A 21184-nucleotide genomic window follows, 5' to 3' on the forward strand; every position below is an offset into this window, starting at 1 on the left:
AACCAGTTTAAAGCATGCTTCCCTATTCCAGAGCTCTGGAGTTTGTTAAGCAGGATAGCATGAACAACTGTATCAAAAGCCTTTGCAAAATCTAGGAATACTGCACCAGTGAGTTGTGCCCGTTCCATTCCACACTGGATTTCATTGTAAACTTTTAGCAGGGTAGTTACGGTGGAGTGTTTGGGACGAAAGCCAGGTTGGAATTGGCTAGGGAAATTTGTCTTGGTATAGTAATCGCTTAATTGGGAGTGGACACATTTTTTCATGACTTTGGATAGAATTGGGAGAAGTGAGATTGGCCTGTAGTTTGAGACAGTGTTTTTGTCCCCACTTTTGAAGATTGGGACAACTCTGGCAGTTTTCCAGGTCTTAGGGATTATAGCCTGCAGACAGGATAGAGTTGACTATGAAAGCAATTGGTTTGGCAATGGCTGGGGCACCAAGTCATAGGAACCTAGATTGTAGTAAGTCAGGTCCGCATTAGCTGCTTAGTTTTAGTTTGACAGCAAATATCCTGGAATTTCTCACAGGAAAAACTGGTGCTACTAATTGTCCACAAATCCATACCATCCATATTCCAGGGCCATAATAGCGACAATTAGCATATGTAGTAGAACACTCTTAAGATCCAGTATCCCAATGTAGGCATAAATGTTACCTTAACTCCCCACTTCAATCGTGCCACGTGACAAACAACGGAAGGGGTATCAGATGGTAAGGAGGAATGAAAGCAGTGATACCGCGGTGTTCCCTATTCAGGACCACCCGCTAAGTAACCGCTACCCTCCGCCACAACCCTCCTAACCCGGTGTCACCCACGATCGAGCAGACCTCACTGCGGAGGTAGGGGAAGGGAGAATATGAGAGGCAGTCACTCACAGTCTTGACGCGCCGGGTCTCCGATCAACGATGACGTCAGGGACCTCTGAACCGGAAGAAGTCAGCGTGCTCCAGCCAATGTAATTCAATGCAAAAAATGTTGTGTTGAGGCGGTCACTGCCGTGATGAAACGCGTCAGAGTTCTCTCTGTAGCAGATTTTTTGTGTGTATATATGCACTAATAAACCAAGTATTTTATTTTTATCATGTGTGGCTTCAATACCCTTGCGGCAGCAGTGACCGCCTCAACACAACATTTTTTAGTTTTAGTTTGAGGAGCGCTTGTGTAATCTCCTCTGCAGATACTGGGCCAAATTAAAAATTGTGGGCAGTGTTGGGAGGGGGTGGGGCTATATGTGTACTCCCAGGATGAGATTCAGGTTTGTGGTTTGGGCTGCGTTTCGCTAATAAGTTAGTGGCACAACCCACAAAGTAATCATTGAATGCATTTGCAATGTCAGTGGGGTTTGTCAGAGTAATATCCCCCTTAGTGATATTACTTGGTTGATGATGGTTAGGAGGCTGGAATATATTGTTGATAACCTTCCAGAAGTTAGCTGGGTTTGATGTATTTTGGTGGAGATTGTCAGAGTAATGTTGTGCTTTTGCGTGCCTTGTTTGCCTTGTGCACATGTTCCGCAGGTATCTGTAGTGATTGAGATCCTTGGTAATGCCAGTTACTTTGTAGCTTTTCCACAAGGTATCCCTGAGCTGGTAGTGCAATAAGGTCAGTTGAAACCCATGGAAGGTGGGCTCCCCGTACCCTTATTCTGCATAGTGGAGCATGGGTATCGCAGCGTTTTAAGAACTCGGATTGGAAATAGTCGAGCGCAGAATCAGGGTCGGGAATTAAATCGATTCTGTGCCATGGGCAGTTGGTAAGGTCATCCAGAAACTGTTGTGAGTTAAAGTTTTTAAATGTTCTAGTGAGGAGAACTTTAGGGCTTGAATGGGGCGGTTTAATTTTCCTTACACAGTACACTATTGCATGGTCACAGAAAATGTCAGGAAGGATGCCAGAGGATTGGATTCTGCTGGGGTTTGAAGAGAGAATCCAGTCTAGCAAGGAACAGTTATGCGATTTCAGGTTTGTCCGTGTGGGTTGGGAAATGAGTTGTGATAGGTTAAGTGACTTGAGTTGTATCTGGATTTTGTGGTTTTTAGGGTCAATTGAAATTGAAATCCCCAAGAACTAGCAGCTGACTCTTCTCATTCAGAGAGGAAATGGAGCAAAGAAACTGGGTGATATCAGTCAGGGATTGTAGAGGGGCGGTAGATGCCAGCAAGCAAGATGGGCTTAGAAAAGGGTGAGGCAGATTTTGCCAACTAGAATTTCAAAAGAGGGAGGGCTTGGGGGGCAATTTAACAGTGTAAATTGTAATGTGTCTGCAATATAAAATAACATCCCTCCTCCTCTCTTTGACCTATCTCTCCTAAAAATGAAGTATTCCTGAATGGTGATATTTGCTTCAGGGGTTTTAGGGGTTAGCCATGTTTCTGTAAGAATGATGGCTTTGGGTTTATTCATAAGGCACCATGCCCTTAGTTCATCCAGATTGGGCAGCAGGCTCCGGATATTTATATGGGCGACAGACAGCCCTTTGTGGAATTTAAAGGTGGAATTCTCAGGGGTATGGGACAGAGCTGAAATGGGAGGACCTGGGTTAAGTTCAATATCACCTGCTAAAGAGTAATAGTATGAGTAGAAATTTGGGTAGTTGTTTGCACGTTGTAAATTTGTGGTGTTTGCCATTAGAGTGAGAAGTGGTTGGTGTGCTGGTTTTTAAGAGTTCTCCACCAACATTCTGTAGATAGTGCAAGGCTTTTCAGTAGTCCAGGGTATATGGTGATGTTGGGTGTGGGCTAGGATGGAGGAGTTTGTAGTGGATAGAGGGAGTAACATCTCCATGAGGCCAGGAGAAAGAAAAAAGTTAAGATACATAGCAGATTCATTATGCCAGAGGTAGGCAGTGCTGCATGGAGCTGTTGTGAGCAAAGTGAGTGTGTGCAGACTAAACAGCAGGGGGGTGCCTGTTCCTTGTCAAATATTTTGCTGCATTGCAATGCTAGAGTCAATTCAGGGTTTCAGTGAGCTGAATGGGTGTGGGAGGTACATTGTGCTGTCAGTTTTGGGAAAGGCTGCAGTGAAATAAGTTGTAAAGGGGTGGGGGGTTAAAATATGCAGGTTAACAAGCATGGGATCAAAGTCTGGTCATATAAGCTCACCGTTTGTTGCCTTCAGTAAAAGAGTTTGCAGAAAGATGGAGTCCCCAGTCAACCTCTAGTCAAACTATAGTCTAACTATATATTGTCACTTTAAATGCATCACTCTTAAGATGCCAATGTTATCCCTGCCAATGCCGGGGGTATATTTGTTTTATACATCTAAAGCAGTCACATGACCCTCCCTCCTCCCCAATAAATCAGCTTGTTCCAGTTGGTCAATTAACAGCACACAGTTAAGAGGGGCAAAAAACAAACAAAAAACCCCCACCTTTTGATATACAAACATACCAAGAGAGATTAATAGTACAAGCCGGGAGGGTAATTCTTTTAAAACAGGACTTGCAGATCAGGGACTTACCAAGAGAGACCATTAGTACAAGCCGGGGGGGGGGGTGTAATTCTTTTAAAACAGGACTTGCAGATCAGGGACATACCAAGAGAGACCATTAGTACAAGCGGGGGGGGGGGGGTAATTCTTTTAAAACAGGACTTGCAGATCAGGGACATACCAAGAGAGACCATTAGTACAAGCCGGGGGGGGGGTAATTCTTTTAAAACAGGACTTGCAGATCAGGGACATACCAAGAGAGATCAATAGTACCAGCCGGGAGGGTTGTTCTTTTAAAACAGGACTTGCAGATCAGGGACATACCTGTGAAGAGAATGCAATTAGATCAATGTCATATCAGCTGAGGTTATTGGTCATGCATGAAGAAAGTAAATATAAGACTATAGTCTAACTATATATTGTCACTTAAAATTATCACTTTAAATGCATCACTCTTAAGATGCCAATGCTATCCAATTAAAGTGGCAGAAATCTTTTCAAATCCTTTGATAGATAATAAGTCGATAGCTTCAGTTGTGACAATATAATTTAAAAATGTTTGTACAATTAATAGAATACGTGCCTCATTAGGAGCTCACATATCAGTCACCGAGTGTTCCCGTTACAGCACCATGTGCCAGGTCTCTAATAGTTATAGAATGACCCAACTTTATGCTAAAAATCTTCATTGTTAAATCAGGAACCAAATGCACAATACAGGACATACTTGAAAACAAGAGGTAACTCTCAACGTATTACTTCCTGGTAAAACATTTTTATAAATAAATGAACAATTATTGTATTTGAACATATATACATATACAATGGTGGTGGGGACAATGCAAACACAAAATCGATGCAAAATCATGGAATGTGATTCCAAAAAAAGGAATGTGATTCCCTCCCTATAAGGTGACATTGCAGCACCCAAAAAAAAGGGCATTCATCACATGCTACATCCACCAACTCCCTTCATTACCTTAGCAGGGGTTTATTAATATATTTTAATGTAGTTGATGTATTTGTTTATTACTGGGTTACCATTTAATCGCCAATATGGATATCTGGGCCCCTCATTGAGAGTGTCTAGTTATCCACAGTGATAATCAATGGTTTTATGTGTAAAATGTATTTTGAATTCTCATTTTTGTTTTGTTTTAAACGTGTATATATTTTTTGCTAATATTTGAAACCACATTTGTCTAATACGGATATTGGGCATTAGTCTAGAAGAGGGGCGAAGGTAGGGGATGTGGGTGATGACGGTAATTGCCCTGGGGAGGGTGTTTAGGCTTCTCGTGGGGGGAGGGGAGAAGTGGTGGTGAGAGGGGTTAACCCCTTAATTACCTTAGCAACTAGAAGGCAATGCTTTACTGGCCACTAACGGGGTCAACAGGGTTAGGTAATGTTTTAAAAAAAAATAAAGTATTAACCCCTTTGGTGCCTGTGGAATACCTTGGTATTTCTGCCGTTCATCCCGTTCAGATAAATATATAAAATGCCTGTTTTGTATCGGATCTGATGCTTTTAACGCGTCCGATAAAAAGTGCTTTATTTTTGGCCCTACAGCGCAGATTCTTTGCACGGTAATAAGGTACTCCTTTTATGGGCGATAATATGGCATTTTTGGTTACCACAGCTTGATGTATCTAGCCCTTTGACTCCAGTCAGGTTTAGTGATATTAAGTTCTAGTTGACCCGTAATGGTGTATGCAGATCTATCACTATTTGCAATTCAACATCAGTAATAAGACAATAGAAATTTAAGAACCACGTAACCACATATTCCTGATTACCTTGTGCTGGCGCGTTACTTTTCCACAGCGCACCCCCTTGATACCAAGCTCTTTCCCATATTCATCTCCAAACCAGACCGGGAGCTTTGTGTGTGGGGGGAGGTCTGTGCAGGTTCTGTAGTAGATTTTCCTGTGGAACTGGAACGCCACAAGGTTCTGTTCTTCCTCGTTTGTCACACAATTTACAAATCTAAAATTAGGACAGTTGGTAAAGTCTCAAAGTAATGTCTATTTTATAAAGGAACAGCTGAAAAGATACAAGTCGTTAGTAATGTGACGTTTTTTCTTTCTTCTCTACAGGTTTTGAGGTGAACAGAAGTTAATGGAGAGCTCACTTGTATGTACCCCCAGTTTGAAAGGAATGGGAGCCACAGGCCACACCAGTGACTACTTTCTTATTATTTAAAAAATAAATAAAAAACATTGTTGTAATTAAAAAGTCCCTGACAAGATGACACAAATGCCACATAGGTGAGTTTTTTCCGGTGGAACTCAACAGAAAGTAATAATAATACTGTAATAGCATGTTCTTGTATAGCGCTGCTAGTTTTTACGTAGCGCTTTACAGAGACATTTTGCAGGCACAGGTCCCTGCCCCATGGAGCTTACAATCTGTTTTGGTGCCTGAGGCACTGGGAGATAAAGTGACTTGCCCAAGGTCACAAGGAGCCAACACCAGGAATTGAACCAGGCTCCCCTGCTTCAAACTCACTGCCTGTCAGTCTCTTTACTCACTGAGCTGCTCCTTCTCAGGTGTTGTAACAGGATTGTGTTCCATTAGCAACCTGAGCTTATAACATGCCCTGGACTGATTTGGAAACTGGAATATAGAAAAAGCCTTGAGCCACAGTCTAATGAGGTAACAATGTCGGTTTGGGCTTGAAACTCCCCCCTGTCATGGCTATGCCCCTCCCCCCCTCATCCCATCGCTCCACATAGACCACAGATCGCGGACCCGTGCACGCGCTGCCATGCAGTCAGTCGCGTGTGCCACAGTGACCACTATATGGGCCGCAATGGTGCTGATCAAGGCTGTGAGGAGAAGACAGGAGTGAGGTGCAAAGAGCTGATGTGATCACATGCTCATTGACAACAACATCAGTGGCTGTTAAAGTGCAATTGAAACTATTGCACTTTAGTGAATCTAGTGTTTGGTAAACAGAGGAGGCAAAGTGGATAAGGAAAAATAACCCCCTGCAGATCAGTACCTGGGAGGCAAATAAAGGGTGTGGGAGGAACGGGGATACAGAACACAAACAGCAATAGAAACACAGTAAGAGAAACCATGTGAGATGGGTAACTCTTCTCTTTAGGGGATATAGGGGAAATAATTTGATAAGCCGTTTGGGGGGGAAAATAAAATTAATATTTCTGTTTCTTCAGTAGTTTCGGGAGGTTTTGCAATGATTTGGAGAGACAAAAAGTGATGGCAATTGTCACAGAGTAATCATCTGGAGAATATAGATGTGGTATTAGCTGCGCAGTAAACTAGGTAAAGTAGTGTAGGTGACAGCAACCAAAGTAATTCATAATGTCAACAGCTGCCTCTGGTTAAATTAGGCTTTGAAAAGTGTGGCCCTGCGTTCCTAAGATGGGGAAAGACTTGTCTGGGGTGAGAGGAAAGGGAGCGCTTAGGATAGCTAGCAAGGAGAAAAGGCTGATTGTACATCTTAGAGAAGTCCTACGAGAGGTGAGCGGAGCACAGCAGAGCAAATGCAGGGGCTATACACCAAGGTGAATAAAAATCCTTTATTGCATGATCGACATCATGGTAGTGGGTAAGTAAAAATCTCTTACGCGTTTCAGGCGTCTGCCCTTTATCAAAGAGAACTGTTTGACCCACTGCAACCGCCCGGCTAATATAGGTCTCTCCCCGCTTCCAGCTGATCTCAGTGAGATGATTTTCGCACGAGATCGCCAAGTTACAATCTCATTGGCTGTCTGATGCAGCCAATGGGATGAATGAACACTTCTACTATGTGTGTGACGTGCAGGAGATGTCTCAGATCAGCAGAGCGGCTGCAGTGTGTGTGAGTGAAAGCAACAATATATATAACACAACATTAGAAACATATTAAAAACACTGTATCATCACAGGGAAACAATCTACTCGGCTGAAATGGTGGTAAGGAGGTAACAGATAGAAGAAATAATGTATATCATATACCAAGGCTATTGATATTAATAGGCTGTTAATAAAAATAAGTTGTTAGTGTAAAACAGCTATGGGAACCTAATAGTGATATAGTTCCATATGTATATTACTACTTCATTGATTGGACTTATATGTTCTTCTAAATATTGATCATATAATTAGAATTCCTAATATGTCAGCCTTATATAGATAGAGAATTAATGGGAACAACCATAGTACACTTTTTGTCATAAACATATATATATATATATATATATATATATATATATACAGAACAGATACATACAAAAATAGGTAATGTACATTCATATATGTAGATATTCATGTCGTTCCACATTGTAAGAATTACATTATTTCCTGATATATCGTCTTTATATTAGTGAAACATCACTTAGAAATCACCTATTTCATTGACAATCATATACATATATATATATATGTTAGGACAGTTCTCATAAAATGTCTTTTTAAAGACATTAATATCCTTTATCACCACCTATCATATAGTATTACTGTATACAGAAGTAATATGTCTATATACACATTTATTATGTTTTTATGTTTTTAATGTGTCAAGACATACTGTGTTATTATGGTATAGATTTGCTGTATGATATTGATGTTATATGGCATATGATTATTTGATTTTGATTTAGTTTAAAAAGTGTTTCAGCTCCCAGTCAATGTTCATACCCTTGGGGGCCAATGTCCCATGGGTATAGATCCAGTGCATTTCTCGACGGTTAAGGAGTGACTCTCTGTCTCCTCCTCTAGGATGAACAGGTATATGTTCGAGAGCACTGAATGTTAAATGATCTATCGAGCCTTGTACACAGTTATTAAAGTGTCTGGCCACTGGGTAGTTGTCATCTTTATTTCTAATAGTTCTGATGTGTTCCCTAATTCTTATCTTTAATGGTCTTATAGTCCTTCCAATGTAACTAGAACCACATGCGCATTTGAGAACATAGACAACATATTTAGAGTTACAAGTTAAAAATGAATTAATCCTATGTCTATGTCCCGTGAAAATATTCTTCATTGTTTTAATGGGGAGTGCATATTTGCAAAGGTTACATGTTCCACATTTGTAGAACCCCTTAGGAAACCCTTTCTCTGGAACCATTCTATCTCTATACATACTGGGTGATAAGTGATCTCCCAATGTTTTAGCTTTGCGATAAACTATTTTAGGTTTAGAGAGTGTGACTCTATCTAGATCCCCATCTAGTCTAAGTACTTCCCAATGTTTGTTAAGGATTGATCGTATTGTTCCTGCTTGTCTCGAGTAAGTGGTAATGAATAAGGGTATGTCACTGTCACACTTACCTCTACTCCGCGCGGAGACCGACCCAGGGCAGTGCAGGCACAGCAGCATGATGTCGGAGCTCCGTGAGACGCATCGCGCACGCGCACGGGTTGCTCGGCAACCAGGAGGCAGGAAGACGCGAAGGAGCTACTAGAGCCTCCCACAGGCGGAGACTTGCAGAATAAGCCGCATGACGTCATCACGTCGCGACGCGCATCGCACACGCGCGCGGTTGCTCGGCAACCAGACCTATCATCAAGAAACAACAAGAAAGAAAAAAGTGAGAAGCGCAGACAATGGGGGTTGTGATTAAACTAGAATTCTTTATTAAATAAACTAGTCCTAGGAAAACCCCTCTGGGACAACAATGTGAAATCAATACATAAATAGTAGTTTAAAAGTAGTGCTGATGGAATGGATAAGCGGTACCAGTTTGTCAGTCTTCAGGGGATTGAAAACGGGAATTACCCGATAGACAGTCTTGGTCCTTTGGATAGTGCACTGCCCGGGCAGGTAATGGTGAAGAGGGGTACCCCAGGGTTGAGACAGTGTTGGAATAGCTCACCCTTAAATACTGCAGATCCTTGGCGGTCCTGCTGTCCCTCAATTCACGGAAACCGCTCCGGTACACACAGCATGGATGTGCTGTTACTCGCGATACCACGCAGCCCTCCGGGTGTCCGGGTCTGATGTCACTTCCGGCTGTGACGCACAGACCCTTCCCGGTAGTCTCTGGGCTCCGTCCTTCAGCGCTCCACCTCCTGATGGTACAGTGACCACACAGACAGCGCAGCAAGTGGTATTAACCGCTTCCTTCAAACGCACTGTTTAGCCAGCAAACACTCTATTTGCTCCTCCTCCTACGCGTTTCACCAAAAGGCTTCGTCAGGGATAACGTCACACCATGCATCTTCATACTTTATAGCCTGGTTAATTACATTCGTTTGAATACCCAATTAGTGGCTCATTGTCTAAAACATAAATTTAGATAAATACCACTCTTGGAACACAATGGTGCAAACATTATATGTGGCTGGTTCATGTCACAAAAAGAAAAAGAAAAACAAAGAAACACACACAAAGAGATTATACAAAGTAATGAATAACTATAAAATGCATATTGGTATAATTAAAATATGGATTTGGTTAAATTGATATTAAAATTGATATTACACAAACAATAATACAATAAAATGAATTGAATACATTCCTTATTGATTCAAATGCTAACAATCAATGTTAAATACTATAAAACAATGATAAAAAGTGTTTATTATTCTTATTAAAAGTTATTTTTTGTTGTTATTATATATAATAGATTTGTTGTTAGTTTTATAAATATATTAACTGAGTATCTATAACACATCAACAATTCAAAATAAGTACCTTATTGGCTAAATAAACAAATGGTTGATACATAAAGCATAATCATATATTCATTGATTGAAGTGCATCATTCTGAGATATTTGTACATATAGTCTATTTTGCTTAAAACTACCTCATTGGAGGTGCATTCTTGACCTACAGACTTTATCACATAGAATGCTAACACATATAAATATAATTAGTCCATACACAGTGCAAGAAAATGTTTTTAAAAATGTATGTGGTTTATAAAATTTATAACAAATAAAATATAATATATAAAAGTGAAGTCAACTGTTTTATTTTCCACCTCTATTCTTATTGATAATATATTATTGTTTTGATCTTACTTGTTCATGATGTGGGAAATGGTGACAGACTTCAAACTAATGGAAAGCTAAAAGATCCAATTCTTCGTTCAGACCCACTGGATTCATCGTTTGTAGTTTAAATATCCAGTAGGTCTCCTGTTTCCTGAGTTTTAGAAGTCTGTCACCCCTTAGAGTTGTATGACTAATGTGTTCAATGCCCACAATTGATAAACCTGTTACATCTTTATTGTGGGCTATTAAAAAGTGACGAGACACCCCATGTCCAAGGAAACCTCTTAAAATATTTCTTCTATGCTCAGTGAAACGTTCCTTTAGACTTCTCTTCGTGCGGCCTATATAATAAAGGCCGCATGGACAGCTCAACAAATAGACAACGTATGTTGTATTAGTTAATAAACTGTTTTATTTTGAATTTCTCTCCCGTAACATTGGATACATAATCAGTACATTTATTTTTAATGTGTTTGCAGGTTAGACAATTCGTACGTCCACATTTATAGCAACCACCTGGGCATGATGGTAACCATGTGGTCTGTTCTATTCCTGTTATATTCTGTTTAGTTTTGTTTTGTTTTAAAACTGTAGGTGCTAAAACATTCTTAAGATTTTTTGCTCTTCTAAAAACAACCCCTGGTCTGTTTTTGAATGTCTTGCCTATAACTGGATCATTTTGTATGATACCCCAATGTTTTGTGAGAATCTTCTTAATTTCATTACTAGCCCCATTGTATTTTGTAATGAATAAACAGTCATCTTTATCTTTGTTTTCTGTTTTGGGTAAAGAGTCAGTTTGATTGGGCAATTCTTTATTGGTGTTATCTTTATTAAAATTATTATTTTCTTGTATCAAACACAATCTGTTTTGCCCCTTCATTTTTAACAATGCTGCATCTAGTTTGTCTTTGCTATAACCTTTTGCTAAAAATTTCTGAAAAAGTGCTTCTGATTGTTCAATAAAATCTGAATCTTTTGAGCAATTCCTAAAAATTCTTAAAAATTGCCCATAGGGTATGTTGTTGATCCAAGCTTTTGAATGGTTGCTAGTCCGCTCTAAATAACTATTTGCATCTACTTTTTAAAAAAATGTTTTGGTCAGAATTTTGTCCCCTTCACTGAATAAAATTAAATCTAAAAAATTAATAGTGACCGGATGATGCTCATGTGTAAATGTTAAATTCAATTCATTATTGTTCAAATAGTTATAAAATTCTAAAAGCTCTTCCTGGGTGCCCTTCCATATTATTAAAAGGTCATCTATGAACCGTTTATAAAAATAGATGTTGTTAAAAAAAGGATTGTTCTGCCAGATGTTCTCTATTTCCCATTTGCCCATAAAAAGGTTGGCAAAACTGGGGGCGAATTTTGTCCCCATTGCTGTTCCGATTCTTTGAATATAAAATTTGTCATCAAATAAAAAATAATTATTTTTTAAAATAAAATCAATACTTTTAATTAAGAACGAACGTTGCTCCTTACTCATATAGGGGTCTTTCTGTAAAAAATAGTCTACTGCTTCTATTCCTTTTTCATGGATGATGCTTGTATAAAGTGCAGTGACGTCACAGGTAACCCATATAAGGTCATCAGCCCATTTCATGTTCATCAATAAATCTAAAATATGTTTTGTGTCCCTCGTGTATGATTTCAAATTTTTTACATGTTTCTGGAGGTATGAATCCACAAATTCAGACAAATTTGAAGTGAGAGAGTTTATCCCTGAAATAATCGGGCGACCAGGTGGGTTGATCAAACTCTTGTGGATCTTGGGTAGGTGATACATTATTGGAGTACTAGGATTTTCCACATAGAGGAATTTAAACTCTGCTTTGTTTAATACACCTTGTTGTTTCCCATCTTTTAATAAATGCATAAGATTTTTTTGAAAAACAATCAATGGATCTGTTTTGAGACTTGAATATGACTCCCCATCTCCCAAGATTCTACAGGCTTCCAATACATAGTCAGTTCTGTCCTGTATCACTATCCCTCCGCCTTTATCAGCTTGGCGGATAACGATATTTTGATTATTTTTCAAATCCGCAACTGCTTCAATCTCAATGGGTGTTAGGTTTGGTCTTATTTTTGGGGGATGCTCACAGAGGTTCTCCAAATCTTTTAAAACAAGGTCAAAAAATACCTCTACATTGGGACCTTTTGATTGTGTTGGATTAAAATTAGATCTAGGTTTGAAATTGGAATGTATTGTTACGTTGTGATCCCCTATTTCATTCAACAAAAACTCTGTTTCTAAAGGCCCCTCATTTTCCCCAAGTAGTGCGACCATTGATGCTAAGCATTCTTTTTCTTTTTCCTGCACAGAGTTATCATATATAGGAACATTCTTAGTACCATTCTTTAGAAAATGTCGCTTCAATGTTAGCTTTCTTGTAAACCTGTGCAGGTCAATGAATAGATCAAATAAAACTGGTCCACTACTTGGGGCAAAAGAGAGGCCCTTCTCTAGAACTCTGTTCTGATCTATAGTCAGTGGAAAGCTGGACAAATTGAAAATACTTCCCTTCTTTGATTCCCTGGCTATTTTACATTGTCTCTTTCTTTGAACCTCCTTGCCCCCTCTGCTACCTCTTTTTCTATTTTTTTCAAGTCTTTCTGTGTCTGTACTAATTGTTTCTTTCTCTTTTCTAGAAGTAGCATCTCCTTCTCCCGAGCATCTTTTAAATCTGGATCTTTTTTCTGTTTCTGTTTTTGATGCTCTGTGTTCTTTCCGCTCCTTCCTTTCTCTAAAAAAGACCCACTTGGTGTATTCCTAAAGCTTTCTTGGAAGCCTGACCTTGTCTTTGGTCTTGCTCCTAGATTCCCTTCAATGTGTGAGACCTCATTTATTCTAAATGTATCTGATGCTGGTCTCAATGAATCCTGGCCTAAATCTTTAGGCGTTGAGTAACCTCCCCTATTGGGTACTCCTAAGTTTGCATTTGAGGGCCTATAATTGGATTTCTCATTCTCCTTGATTTTAGATTTTTTTGGGACAGCAAACTTCCTCCCTGAATCAGGGGGGTCCTTGTATAGTCCTCCAGTAACGAGATTCGGCCTTTCATACGATGTATGGTATGACCTAGCCCGAGTCTGATACGGATTTTTATTCTTGGGTCTAAATTTCTCATTTTTTTCAAGAAAACCTAATTACAAGCTGTTTTGGATTAGTGTCTCACTGACACCATTGGTGGACCAGAGCACACCCCTGCAAGGTAATTGGACCCTTCCCACATATATACCTGCTTCTGTCTGTCCTTCATTGCTGAGCATAAACTCCTGTTTATGCATTGTGCTCACCGCTGCTGTCTAGTTTTGTCTTGAACTTTGTCTGTCCTGTTTGACCCTGCCTGTTCCTTGGATTTCTACACTCTCCAGCGCTTTGACCCCGGCTTCGTTCCTCGACTACTCTACCTTCTATTACCCTGGACCTTGGCTACGAAACTCTACCTAGTAGAAAGGTGGGATAAATCCCAAAAAGCGGCGCTCCAGCGAATGAGATACAGCAATGTTGTTGTATGTAGATATTCAAGGTATGGAGATAACTATTGCAATAATTGTAGTATTGGACCCAGTGCATTAGCAGTAGTATATAGTCAATAGTTGTCTTATAGTGAGGGACTGTTTAATGCCTAGTTGGCACCTCACAAGACAAAAAAACCTCTTACCTGCTGCACTGTAGTGGTCTACAAGTCCCTCTTGAATCCATGTATAGGGAATTACAATACTCACTGGTTGTTCACTCCATGGTGCGTGCGTCACGCAGAGTAGATACAGGAGAGCTTAAAATCCAAAGATTTTGTAGCGGAGCACAGCTGAGGAATGGGGCCAGCACCAGCAGTAGAGAGGTTAAAAATATATTTATTTAAAGCATGGTTTTAACACAGAGGGGAGACAAAACAAACTCTGACGCGTTTCAGGCTATGCAGCCCTTTGTCAAAGAGGCTGCATAGCCTGAAACGCGTCAGAGTTTGTTTTGTCTCCCCTCTGTGTTAAAACCATGCTTTAAATAAATATATTTTTAACCTCTCTACTGCTGGTGCTGGCCCCATTCCTCAGCTGTGCTCCGCTACAAAATCTTTGGATTTTAAGCTCTACGAAACTCTACCCGGACTCTCCAACCCTGGAACACGGCAAGTACCCTGACTACCCTGACCACTCCAACCCTACGACGCGGTACGACTAGGACTACGCATTCCGGACAGGACTGCGTGGTTGTGGGTCGGTGCCTATACAACCCCACCTCAGCCCCGCGGTCTTCCGTCCTGTTTGTGGTGAGCGCAGCGTGACAATATGCTCAGCCAAACAAACATGGACGCCGCTGAGGTGGCCCGACGCCTAGACACCCATGAGGAATGCTTCCGGCAACTTACCGGATCATTTACACTAAAAGAACAACTAGTTTCCCAACTTAAACAAGACGTTGATACCCTGACTGAACAAGTTAGACGTTTAACAGTATCTACCACCAACACCGTTCCACTCGCAGCCACTCCTGCTCCCATCACACCTACCTCCGAACCACGACTACCTGCGCCCAACCGATATGCAGGGGATCCCAGCGGTTGTCGGGGGTTTCTGAACCAGTGCTTCATACAGTTTGAGCTAATGCCCTCTCACTTTCCGGTTTCACGAACAAAGGTCGCATACATAATCTCTTTGCTGACTGACGCCGCTCTAGCATGGGCATCTCCTATCTGGGAGCAACGCCCAGATTTGACCTCTGACCTCACTCTCTTCATCACCGAATTCAGAAAGGTGTTTGACACCCCAGGGCGTAAGGTTACGGCTGCATCCTCTCTGCTTAATATTTCTCAGGGAGACCGTACTGTGGCTCGTTATGCCCTGGACTTCCGGACGGTGGCTTCCGAGACCGGCTGGAACGATGTGGCTCTATCTGCAGTCTTCTGGCAGGGTCTGTCCGAACGGTTGAAGGATGAATTAGCAGCTCTGGATCGTCCCGCTGGACTTGAGGACCTGATAGACCTGTGCATCCGGATGGATCAGCGCCTCCAAGAGAGAAGGTTGGAGAAAAACAAACACCCCCGAGGTATACAATCGTCTTCTTTTTCCACTATAGGCCCTCTACTCTCCACAGCTCCTGCCCTAGATGAACCCAGGCAGCTGGGAGGGACTAGCCTGTCGCCTATCGAGAGGCAACGAAGAAGACGAGCGGGACTATGCCTCTACTGTGGCAATAACGGACACCTGGTATTTAACTGTCCACTGAAGCCGGGAAACGCCAAAGCCCAGTGAGTATAAGGAGGATCACACTGGGCACTGCAACTCTTCCCCCTCCTCAACCCTCTACGAGGATTTATCTACCTATCTCCCTATCCGGTGAGACCTTCACAGTACAGACACGGGCCTTTCTGGATTCGGGGTCAGGGGGAAACTTCGTGGACCAAAAGTTCGCTATCAAGAATAAAATACCGTTGGTACTCAAAGATCGACCGGTAGGTCTTGAAGCCATTGACGGACGACCCTTGCAGCCCGCGATCATTTCCATACAAACCACACCCCTTAAGATCGTGACTAGCGACTTCCACTCCGAGACCATAACCTTGGATGTCATTCACACCCCCTCCTCGGACATCATTCTGGGACTTCCGTGGCTCCGGATCCACAATCCAGTCATTGACTGGACAGAGGCCACGCCAATTCGTTGGAGTTCTTTTTGCTTGGAGCATTGCATGTCTGCTCCTAAGGCAGTGGCAGGACTGGAGGTCACGGATCCTGACAGGGTACAGCTGCCGGGAATATACGAGGATTTCCGCGATGTCTTTGACAAACGCCAAGCAGAAGTACTTCCGCCACATCGGACGTATGACTGTCCTATTGATCTTCTACCCGGGGCCATACCTCCCAGAGGAGGGTCATACCCACTATCTATTCCTGAGACCCAGGCCATGAGAACATATATTCAGGAGAATCTCCAGAGGGGGTTCATTAAGAAATCTTCATCACCTGCTGGGGCAGGATTTTTTTTCGTCAAAAAAAAGGACGGAACCCTCAGACCCTGCATTGACTACCGCGGTCTCAACAAACTCACCATAAAGAAACGCTACGCCCTTCCGTTGATAGCCGAATTATTCGACAAACTCCAAGGAGCCAGGATCTTCACCAAACTGGACCTCAGAGGAGCCTATAATCTGGTTAGAATCAGACAAGGAGACGAATGGAAGACAGCATTCAATACTCGCGACGGGCATTACGAGTATCTGGTCATGCCATTTGGATTGTGTAATGCTCCTGCGGTCTTCCAAGACTTTGTCAACGACATTTTCAGAGACCTTCTGGACCATCATATTATAGTATACCTGGACGATATATTAATATTTTCCAGATCCATGCCGGAACATACTATGCATGTCAAACAAGTCCTGCAGCGTTTAAGAGAGAACCACTTGTATGCCAAGCTCGAGAAGTGCCATTTCCATCAAACATCCACCTCCTTTCTCGGCTACATCATATCTGACACCGGCCTTGCTATGGATCCTACCAAGGTCAAGGCGGTACTCGAATGGCCCTGTCCCCTCTCCCTCAAGGCCATCCAGAGGTTCCTCGGCTTCGCTAACTACTACCGGAGGTTCATTCAGGGATTCTCATCGGTAGTAGCACCCATCACGGCACTCACGCAAAAGGGAGCTGATCCTACGAGGTGGACTGAGAAGGCTCTTCAGGCTTTCGAGAGGATAAAGACGGCATTCGCCTCAGCACCCATCTTAATCCATCCAGATCCCTCGTTACCTTTTTTTTTGGAGGTCGACGCCTCCGATGTAGGAGCAGGTGCTATACTTTCCCAGAGAAAGAATCCTCAAGCCCCACTTCATCCTTGTGCGTATTTTCTAAAAAAAATTCCTCCGCCCAAAGGAATTACGATGTAGGTAACCGGGAGCTCCTCGCTATCAAACTGGCCTTAGAAGAGTGGAGGCACTTACTGGAAGGCACAGAGTCGCCAGTCACGATACTTACTGACCATAAGAATCTACTGTACATTGAGGGAGCACGGCGACTAGGATCTCGCCAGGCAAGATGGTCCTTATTCTTTACTCGCTTTAACTTCCTCATTTCCTACATCCCTGGGTCTAAAAACCTTAAAGCCGATGCCTTGTCACGACAGTTCCTGGTAGAGGATAACAAGGTGGAACAACAGGAGACCATTCTCCCTTCCACTTGTATTTTGGCTGCAAATACTTTTAGTGCCTTAACGGACATTACCAAAGCTCAGAACAACATCCCGGCAGGACTCAACGTTCCGGAGGACCGGTTGTTCACTCCCCGTAAATTCCAGAGGAGAGTCATGGAGTGGGGACATTCATCCAAGACTGCAGGCCATCCTGGTACCAAAAGAACTACTGAGTTCATCGAACGCACATTTTGGTGGCCATATATGCGGAGAGACATACAAGCCTTCGTAGCTACATGCGCTACTTGTGCTCGAAGCAAGACGCCACACAACAGACCAGCGGGTCTCCTTCAACCACTACCCATCCCAGTACGTCCATGGACACATATATCGATGGACTTCATCGTTGAGTTGCCTAAATCTAGAGGCATGGACACCATACTTGTGGTGGTGGACAGATTTTCCAAACAGGCACACTTCATCCTTATGAAGGGTCTACCCACTGCACCAATGTTATCCGAAGTTTTCATCAGGGAGATCTTCAGGTTACATGGGTCCCCTCGGGTCATAGTGTCCGACAGAGGATCCCAGTTCATCTCCCGGTTCTGGAGGGCGTTTTGTAAAAATCTGGACGTTACTCTACACTTTTCGTCAGGATATCACCCCCAGACCAATGGACAGACGGAACGCACCAATCAGTCCCTGGAACAGTTTTTGAGGTGCTTTATCGCTGACACTCAGGACGACTGGGCGGAACTTCTCCCGTGGGCAGAATTCTCCCATAATAATCTGCAGAACGAATCATCCCAACAGTCACCATTTATGGTCAACTATGGCTTCCATCCGTCTGCACTTCCTTCCCTCATCTCCAAGTCTGGAGTCCCGGCCGCAGAGGACAGGATTCGCCACTTACAAGACCTATCGCAGAAGATCCATCGGAACCTACAGCACGCTGGTATATTACACAAGAGACAAGCGGATCGTCACCAAAGAGAGGTCCCAGGGTACTCTGTAGGACAAAGGGTTTGGTTATCTACCAAAAACATTCGGCTAAAGGTAGCCTCACCCAAACTGGCACCACGTTTTATCGGCCCTTTCCGCATCACCAAAAGGATCAACCCAGTAGCCTATCGGCTTGAACTGCCTAGAAATATGAGGATTCCTTCTGTATTTCACTCATCCCTTCTCAAACCTTATCTACAAGACTCATCCTCCAAAGGACAATCTAAACCTCCGCAAACCATACTGGAAGAGGGCCAACAAGAATATGAGGTTCAAACCATTCTCAACTCCAGAATATCCAGAGAAGGATTACAATATCTTGTACACTGGAAAGGCTATGGTCCAGAGGAGAGAGAGTGGATCCCTCATCATCAGGTACATGCCAACCGCCTCATCTATGCCTTCCACCGTAGGCATCCTGAGAAACCATCTCTGGGTCGCCCGGAGGTCTCCCCTCAAGGGGGGGATACTGTCACACTTACCTCTACTCCGCGCGGAGACCGACCCGGGGAAGCACCACGGGGCAGAGTCATGCGGCCACGCACTGCCAGGGCAGTGCAGGCGCAGCAGCGTGATGTCGGAGCTCCGCGAGACGCATCGCGCACGCGCACGGGTTGCTCGGCAACCAGGAGGCAGGAAGACGCGGAGCTACTAGAGCCTCCCACAGGCGGAGACTTGCAGAATAAGCCGCATGACGTCATCACGTCGCGACGCGCATCGCACACGCGCGCGGGTTGCTCGGCAACCAGACCTATCATCAAGAAAACCTAATTACAAGCTGTTTTGGATTAGTGTCTCACTGACACCATTGGTGGACCAGAGCACACCCCTGCAAGGTAATTGGACCCTTCCACATATATACCTGCTTCTGTCTGTCCTTCATTGCTGAGCATAAACTCCTGTTTATGCATTGTGCTCACCGCTGCTGTCTAGTTTTGTCTTGAACTTTGTCTGTCCTGTTTGACCCTGCCTGTTCCTTGGATTTCTACACTCTCCAGCGCTTTGACCCCGGCTTCATTCCTCGACTACTCTACCTTCTATTACCCTGGACCTTGGCTACGATACTCTACCTACCCGGACTCTCCAACCCTGGAACACGGCAAGTACCCTGACTACCCTGACCTCTCCAACCCTACGACGCGGTACGACTAGGACTACGCATTCCGGACAGGACTGCGTGGTTGTGGGTCGGTGCCTATACAACCCCACCTCAGCCCCGCGGTCTTCCGTCCTGTTTGTGGTGAGCGCAGCGTGACAGTCACCCTCCTGAGTACTTCTTTTCTTTTTAATGTTCTTATGTCTACACAATATATCTGCTCTTTTACATGGTTTGGCGTTCTGTAATGCACTTTCAAGAACGTTATCTGAATAACCACGAGCCTTGAATCTTGTTTTAAGTTGTTCTGCTTGGTCATTAAAGCTTGAGTCTGTCGAGCATATCCTCCTGAGACGTAAGAACTGACTCTTGGGAATGCTGTTCAAGAGTGGTCTAGGGTGTGCACTATTCGCTCTGAGCAGAGAGTTGCGAGAATTTTCTTTTCTGTAGATATTAGTTTGTATGGAAAGATCAGTGTCCACATATAAGTGGAGATCTAAGAAATCAATATAATGGTCATGAACCATATGTGTAAATCTAAGATTGCAGTCGTTGGATTCAAGGTATGTGAAGAATAGTGAAAGTGTGGGTGCATCCCCAGACCAGATTAGTAACAGGTCGTCAATGTAGCGACGATAGAACTTGATGTGGTGTCTGTACGGGTTAGTATCACCGAAAATGTGTTGAGTTTCCCAATGTCCCATGAATAAATTGGCGTATGAAGGTGCAAATGAAGTCCCCATCGCCGTGCCCTGTGTCTGTAAATAATATTGATTGTTAAAAGTGAAATAGTTGTGCTGTAATAAAAATAATACACTATCCAAAATAAACGTGATTTGTGCCAAGTGAAGATTGGAGTTGTTTAAGAAATAAGTGACTGCTTTAATGCCTTTAGTGTGTTCAATAACTGTGTATAAAGAAGTCACATCTAATGTGACCCAAGTGTATGTGTGACACCATGTGATGTTTTTTATATCTAAGAGTAAATCAAAAGAATCCTTCAAAAATGAGGGTAATTGTTGAACCAACGGCTGCAAGAAAAAATCTACATACCTAGATAAACCATCTCCCAAAGATCCAATACTAGATATTATAGGTCTGCCTGGAGGACACACAAGCGACTTGTGGATCTTTGGGAGATGGTGAAAAATAGGTATGATAGGAAAAGGGTTGAACAGAAATTCTGATTCTTGTTTAGATAGAACATGCAACTCTCTGCCCAGATCTATAAGCTTCTCAATTTCTTTCAGATACATCTGCGTGGGATCCTTGGTAAGTTTGCAATATGCATCAGTATCGTTTAGTTGTCTGATTGCCTCAGAACAGTACATCTCAGAGCTCATTACCACTATGGCCCCACCTTTGTCTGCATTTTTTATCACTATATCTTTTCTGATTTTCAAAGCAGCCAAAGATTGGCCTTCTTCTTTGGATAAGTTGTTGAATACTGAGGTGGTAAAATTGTATCCCTTAGCTAATAATTGCAGATCTTTTTCCACTAGTTTTTCATAGGTCTCTAGATGTGGGCCCTTAGAGAACATAGGGCAGAAAATAGATTTGTTCCTAAATGAT

General features: G+C 42.7%; 1 protein-coding gene across 6 annotated transcripts in view; it reads right to left on the reverse strand.

The window, feature by feature from the left end:
- Positions 1-21184, reverse strand: part of LOC142466740 (uncharacterized) — a 64863-nt gene that overhangs the window by 10926 nt on the left and 32753 nt on the right. For 2 of the 6 annotated variants that reach the window (XM_075572088.1, XM_075572089.1), the window contains 4 exons: positions 9259-9619; positions 8714-8942; positions 5230-5419; positions 3688-3757 (listed from right to left, as the gene is read on the reverse strand). The gene's annotated coding sequence lies outside the window, so the exon portion shown is untranslated. Of the gene's footprint in view, positions 1-879; positions 3480-3687; positions 3758-5229; positions 5420-8713; positions 8943-9258; positions 9620-21184 lie in introns of those variants that run through there. The other 4 variants (XM_075572092.1, XM_075572090.1, XM_075572091.1 and 1 more) reach the window with 4 other exon arrangements.

Source organism: Ascaphus truei, chromosome 15 (assembly GCF_040206685.1).
Source record: "Ascaphus truei isolate aAscTru1 chromosome 15, aAscTru1.hap1, whole genome shotgun sequence".
In the NCBI taxonomy this organism is placed as follows: Eukaryota; Metazoa; Chordata; class Amphibia; order Anura; family Ascaphidae; genus Ascaphus; species Ascaphus truei.